Source organism: Convolutriloba macropyga, unplaced genomic scaffold, assembly GCF_964194025.1.
Source record: "Convolutriloba macropyga unplaced genomic scaffold, txConMacr16.3 SCAFFOLD_475, whole genome shotgun sequence".
Taxonomy (NCBI): domain Eukaryota; kingdom Metazoa; phylum Xenacoelomorpha; order Acoela; family Convolutidae; genus Convolutriloba; species Convolutriloba macropyga.
The window spans coordinates 97,886-105,000 of record NW_027450331.1 but is presented as its reverse complement, the minus strand read 5'-3'; the positions used below and the strand labels follow the sequence as shown (position 1 = coordinate 105,000).

Sequence of the window (7,115 nt, the reverse complement as noted above, 5' to 3'; positions counted from 1 at the left end):
TCCTCTAATCATTCGCTTTAACCGATGAAATTGCTTTGCGAAGATTTTTCAATCTTGCTCAAGCTTTTGCTATCCTGAGGGAAACTTCGGAGGAAACCAGCTACTAGATGGTTCGATTAGTCTTTCGCCCCTATGCTCAGGTCAGACGATCGATTTGCACGTCAGAACCGCTTCGGGCTTCCACCATGGTTTCCCGTGGCTTCGCCCTGCCCAAGCATAGATCACCATCTTTCGGGTCGTGTGCTACTTGCTCTGGATCAGTCATGCAATAAGAGCAAAACCGTCCGTGGTTGCGGGACACCGAATCGGCGCCCTCACCACACAAAGTAGTGCAATTCATAAAAATTACACTGTTCACTTTCATTTCGCGTGTGCGCTTTCAATGAGCGACAACACTTGCAAGCAACTCACACTCCTTGGTCCGTGTTTCAAGACGGGCTGTAGAGAGCATTGAATAGGAAGTTGAGGTCAGACAGGCAATCAAGATCAATTTATCTCATTTTGTTTAGAATCAACAAGAAGAATTCCGAGGAAAACTTCTGCTCGATTCATTAACAAGATTTGCCAAAAGACGACAACTACACTACTCGGTAGCCGAGAATATAATATCAAGGCATTGAGTATGGTAACGCTCACTCCAGTTCCCCTTCAACAGTTTCACGTACTTTTCACTCTCTCTTCAGAGTGCTTTTCAACTTTCCCTCACGGTACTTGTTTACTATCGGTCTCGCTTTATAATTAGCTTTTGGAGAGACATATCTCCAGCTTCGAGTTGCACTTTCAAACAACTCTACTCATAGGAATGAGCCATTATGACTGGTATCGAAAATGACCTTTACAGGATTTTCACCTTCTTTGATGCTACTTTCCAGTAGACATCAGGACAAATTCACCAGTCTAGCATCAAACCATACCGGACACCGAGAAATGTTGCCATTTCTCTTCCCGATGAGCTTTTCCCTGTTCATTCGCCATTACTAAGGGATTCTCAGTTGATTTCTTTTCCTCCCCTTACTGATATGCTTAAGTTAAGGGGGTTCTCTCGCCCAATTCAGGTTATGTAGTTGATTGTCTCTTAATTGGTTCACTGACCAATATGAGACAGAAACCGATTCAGCAGTTTTGTTCGCTACTACTATCAAACACAGGTCGAAGTTTCCATTCAGTCATTAATTCCAACTTTCAAATGTTGTTGTTTCAGCTTTCGCTTACTAGAAGCAACATAATACTCGCTGCAATACAGACCTCGGGAAACCCTCACCGTGAATAAGGTTCACTCACATATTTCACTACATTTTGCGTGGGATTGGAGATGAGGCTACTCGTTCTTGCTCAGTACTAGGCTGAAAATTAACGAAACTTCGTTACAAACGTTCACATGTTGATGTTTCCGCTTTCGCGTACTCGAAACAACATAATACTAGTCTTTGTAATTTAGTTTCATAATTTCAACTGTTCTCATGCAGAATTTTTGCTCATTCTTATCCCAAATTTTGACCTGGCTACTAGTTACACTCCTTGTACTTATTGCAAAATGACCACAAATTTCAACAGCTTTCACATGTTGCTGTTTCGGCTTTCGCTTACTACAGTCAACATAATACTCGTTGCAAAATAAGTGCTCGGCATCTGCAATTTTCCAAAGACGAAGTTTCGCCAGTTCAATTTTCGCTCGCCAATTATGGCTACTAATTCACACGGTACTGAGCTCAACAACATTAAATTTGTTCAGCAAGACTTTCACATGTTGATGTTTTGGCTTTCGCCTACTAGAAGCAACATAATACTCGTCTTGTTAGCTCATTCAATGAGAATAGCTTTTCCCGTTGAGAATTTTTGCCTTCAATTGGCGTTGTAGTGAGTTTGGCTACTCAGATCACCAAATACTTGTGACAATTCGAACCAGAAATGTTTTCAATTTTCACATGCTGATGTTTCGGATTCAACCTACTAGAAGCAGCATAATACTTGTATTCAACAATTTCTGTATCAAATCCCAGTTTTCTCTGGTGCATCTTTGCCAAACTATTCCAAACTGCCTGAGTCTGAATACCAATTACAGGTACTAGTAAATGCACGTTACTAAGGACTATATAGTTCTAGGTTACTGTACACAACGACGTTCACATGTTGATGTTTCAGCTGCCGCTTACTAGAAACAACATAATACTTATCGTGCATACCTTTCCATAACTTGTCCTTTTCAGATGCATTAGTTTCCCTTTGTCTTGGCTTCTACAGTCAGACTGGCTACTAGTAACAGCACAGTACTAATCACATATCGTTCTACAGTTTGCAGACAACTTTCACATGTTGATGTTTCAGCTTTCGCCTACTAGAAACAACATAATACTCGCTGTATACATTTGTAGTTCTCTATGTAACTTTCATGTGAAGAAGTTTCGCCAGTCTTTTTGACTGTCTCAAATCTGAGTCATGCTTAGGCTACTAGTTGCTTCATAGTACTTATCGCCTCGAGATCATTGAACAAAACTTGATTTTCACATGTTGCTGTTTCAGCTTCCGCTTACTAGAAACAACATAATACTAGTCTCATTAAGTTCCGTCTCTTTGCAATTTTCTTATGAAGAAAATTCGCCATCACAATGACTCCAGCAGTTCTTGATCAAGGAATGCAATCATTGATCAGAATGCTATTATTTGAATCGGTTCTGCTTTAAGTGTTCCAATTTTATTGGAAGCACCAACAATAGAACATCAATGTGTTCAATCGAGAGTTATATAACCCTGAATCGGACGCAGTCAACAGCCGAAGCCGAGACCGCCTTTTGCGTTAGAGAGGTCGGTAAACAAATCTTGCGATTCATACCGAATTAACACATATAGCTGTGCTCCTCTTCGTAAAGCGAGCCAAGTGATCCCCTGTTGAAGGATGTATTTGGACCAATCTAGTAGCATTTGGTTTCCAACAAGCTCTCCCAAGTTAGCTTACTTATTGGGCTTTTCAACCAATTCGGTTGGCTACAAGCATCATCAAAGTACTAGCCACAGTTTGATCGCAAAATTCTACGACTTTCACATGTTGATGTTTCGGCTTGCGCTTAGCCTACTATAAGCAACATAATACTAGTCATATCATAGAGCGTGATCAGCTTGTGACGTTCTCATGATGAAGTTTCACCAACAGTGTCTCACTTCGAGCTTAAATCCAGCTACTAGTAACTACACAGTACTGACTGCAACGATAACTTTTATCTATACCTTTCACATGCTGCGCTTTCGGCCAGGGCCTACTAACGTCAACATAATACTCGATATAAACTTTTGTTCATGATGCAGCTTCCCCATGCAGAAGTTTCGCCTTCAAATGCTCTCTTGGCCATATGACGTAAGAAAAGGTTACTAGTAACATCACAGTACTAGCCACAGTTTGATTGCAAAATTCTACGACTTTCACATGTTGATGTTTCGGCTTGCGCTTAGCCTACTAGAAGCAACATAATACTAGTCATATCATAGAGCGTGATCAGCTTGTGACGTTCTCATGATGAAGTTTCACCAACAGTGTCTCATTTCGAGCTTAAATCCAGCTACTAGTAACTACACAGTACTGACTGCAACGCTAACTTTTATCTATACCTTTCACATGCTGCGCTTTCGGCCAGGGCCTACTAACGTCAACATAATACTCGATATAAACTTTTGTTCATGATGCAGCTTCCCCATGCAGAAGTTTCGCCTTCAAATGCTCTCTTGGCCATATGACGTAACACAAGGTTACTAGTAACATCACAGTACTAGCCACAATTTGATCGCAAAATTCTACGACTTTCACATGTTGATGTTTCGGCTTGCGCTTAGCCTACTAGAAGCAACATAATACTAGTCATATCATGGAGCGTGATCAGCTTGTGACGTTCTCATGATGAAGTTTCACCAACAGTGTCTCATTTCGAGCTTAAATCCAGCTACTAGTAACTACACAGTACTGACTGCAACGATAACTTTTATCTATACCTTTCACATGCTGCGCTTTCGGCCAGGGCCTACTAATGTCAACATAATACTCGATATAAACTTTTGTTCATGATGCAGCTTCCCCATGCAGAAGTTTCGCCTTCAAATGCTCTCTTGGCCATATGACGTAACACAAGGTTACTAGTAACATCACAGTACTAGCCACAATTTGATCGCAAAATTCTACGACTTTCACATGTTGATGTTTCGGCTTGCGCTTAGCCTACTAGAAGCAACATAATACTAGTCATATCATAGAGCTTGATCAGCTTGTGACATTCTCATGATGAAGTTTCACCAACAGTGTCTCATTTTGAGCTTAAATCCAGCTACTAGTAACTACACAGTACTGACTGCAACAATAACTTTTATCTATACCTTTCACATGCTGCGTTTTCGGCCAAGGCCTACTAACGTCAACATAATACTCGATATAAAATTTTGATCATGATGCAGCTTTCCCATGCAGAAGTTTCGCCTTCAAATGCTCTCTTGGCCATATGACGGAACACCAGGTTACTAGTAACATCACAGTACTAGCCACAGTTTGATTGCAAAATTCTACGACTTTCACATGTTGATGTTTCGGCTTGCGCTTAGCCTACTAGAAGCAACATAATACTAGTCATATCATAGAGCGTGATCAGCTTGTGACGTTCTCATGATGAAGTTTCACCAATAGTGTTTCATTCGAATTGGTTCTGCTTTAAGCTCTCCAATTGTTTTGGATGAACCAGTTTTGCCCTTCGAAGCCACTTTTGTGAGCTTTTGTGGGTCTTTACCAAGAGGATATACCTCAAGGCCTCTTTCAATTCCTTTAAGTTCTTTCAACTCCTTTACAGTTTCTAGGTTCACATAGCTGCAAACCTTATTTCTAGTTTTAAGTCTGGCCAACTTGGGGAGAGTTGGTGCAGACCGTGACCAATTCTAGTAGGATGCCACAACAAGAATGTGATCAACTTAGCTTGTCGATGAACCTGCCCCACATTCAAACAACTCTATCGCCTTTTCCTCGTATAGTTATATGCGAGGGCCTCTCATAGAGAGCGCTGTTAGCAACCTTTTCCACATAGACGATAAAGTTGTGAGTGTTTTGCACATGGCTGTTGTCATCACCACGTGACGAGTCAACTCAGCTTGACTCTCTACACTCCGACAAGCTTTGCACATACGCCTTTAGTTCAGTATGTGTCTTTAATCTGACTCCGGTGCCTCAAGCCGGAAAAATTGTCAGATTATGATCATTATCGGTTAGTCATCCCGATGCAAGATCGTATCGTACTGTCTTTGTCTACCTCCAGATTCCGAAGAACAGGAGGAGACTCTCCCAGACCTACATATCTGGGAGAATGTTCAGAGGGCGAGAAGCTGTGGATTACTCTCCCCTAAGAACTGACTAAACTTTACCCTCGTCCAAGGTAAGTTTATTTTAGCTAGCCTTCTATGTAAAGGATCTGAGGCTAAGCTGTGTTTTTTCGAGCCTTTGGCTCGGAGCAAGTTCAGTGGGCGCCCCGAGTAGCTCAACTCTTTCCCACTGAACAGCGCAACGCTCTGTCACTCGCTGGGATTTTTGCGTGTCGGTTCTAACCACGCGACTTGTGGACCTTTTTAGGCCTTTCTCATTCACAAGTCTATAGCTGGGCTTCTATAACCCAGCTTCTGAGATCTAGATAGCTGCAGTTCTGCTAGGCTGCTTTTGCTAACTAGTCTCCCTTTAAGCAGTCCCTTGCCATGACTGCTGAACTATGTATCCACACAAGTAGTTTTTGAGCTCGATACATAATTCGAGATTGGTTGCCAAGCAATCTCTAGCGACAGAGCGTCATGCGCACTACAGACATGGCCTCTACCAGCAGCCATGCCCGAAGGAATCAATCACTGATCCTTCCGCAGGTTCCCCTACGGAAACCTTGTTACGACTTTTACTTCCTCTAGACAATTAAGCTCGATCCGCTTCATCCCGTTGCCGGAGACCGAAGTCCCAACAGTAGGAATTTGCAATTCTTGCTTAACTATCCAATCAGTAGTAGCGACGGGCGGTGTGTACAAAGGGCAGGGACGTAATCCCTATGAGTTGTTGACTCATAAGTACCAGGAATTCCTGGTTCACGTCTGCAAGTTACAACAGACGATCCCCTTGAAGCGCTGTACTTTTCTCTGATTGCCCAGTCCATTTCGGACCAAGGGCTGAGTACTCAATCTAAAAGTACACAGTGTAGCGCGCGTGCAGTCCAGAACATCTAAGGGCATCACAGACCTGTTATAGCCTCACTTCATCTGCGGTATTTAATTCCGCATAGTTCCTCTAAGAAGTGTTTGAATTCACATATAGTGAATTTCATTATTTAGATGGAGAAGATCTCGTTCGTTATCGGAATTAACCAGACAGATCACTCCACTAACTAAGAACGGCCATGCACCACCGCCCATATAATCATGAAAGATATTCAATCTGTCAATCCTTAAGATGTCTGGACCGGGTGAGTTTTCCCGTGTTGAGTCAAATTAAGCCGCAGGCTCCACTCCTGGTGGTGCCCTTCCGTCAATTCCTTTAAGTTTCGATTTTGCAACCATACTTCCCCCGGAACCAATAAACTTTGGTTTCCCGGTTAATCTCTTGCCAAGTCAAGATCGACTTTGACAAATTGTAGGTTGGTATAGTTTATGGTCAGAATTACGAGGGTATCTAATCCTCTTCAATACTCTGACTTTCGTTCTTGATTAATGAAAACATTCTTGGCAAATGCTTTCGCAGTAGTTTGTCTTGCCACGATCCAAGAATTTCACCTCTAACGTAGCAATACAAATGCCCCCGTCTGTTCCTTTCAATCATTACCGCACTCAGCCAACCGGCATCAATCGAGTAGCGGGTCATTCTCCATTATTCCATGCTTTATTATTCGATCCCAAAGGATGCTTTGAACACTCTAATTTTCTCAGGGTGAAAACACCGTTTCCACAGTTCGTCACATTTAAGTGCAAACTATTTCTTCGATGCGAAGGATGAGCGGAACGAGTCAACAGATTTAACTGAAGACCATGTTGCCGTTCTACTCAAACAGATCCAACTATGAGCTTTTTAAACGCAGCAACTATTGCATACGCTTGTAGAGGCTGGTATTACCGCGGCTGCTGGC

The 7,115-nt window shown here is 42.2% G+C and overlaps 1 non-coding gene and 1 pseudogene across 1 annotated transcript in view; both read right to left on the bottom strand.

The window, feature by feature from the left end:
• The window catches only part of LOC142355800 (large subunit ribosomal RNA), a 3,522-nt gene extending 2,462 nt beyond the window's left edge, over positions 1-1,060 (bottom strand). Inside the window, exon 1 of the ribosomal RNA XR_012761301.1 lies at positions 1-1,060. This exon is cut by the window's left edge and continues 2,462 nt beyond it. This is a non-coding gene — a ribosomal RNA (large subunit ribosomal RNA).
• A 1,683-nt stretch (positions 1,061-2,743) lies between these two features.
• LOC142355806 (5.8S ribosomal RNA) lies at positions 2,744-2,895 on the bottom strand (annotated as a pseudogene).
• Between the last annotated feature and the right edge of the window lie 4,220 nt (positions 2,896-7,115).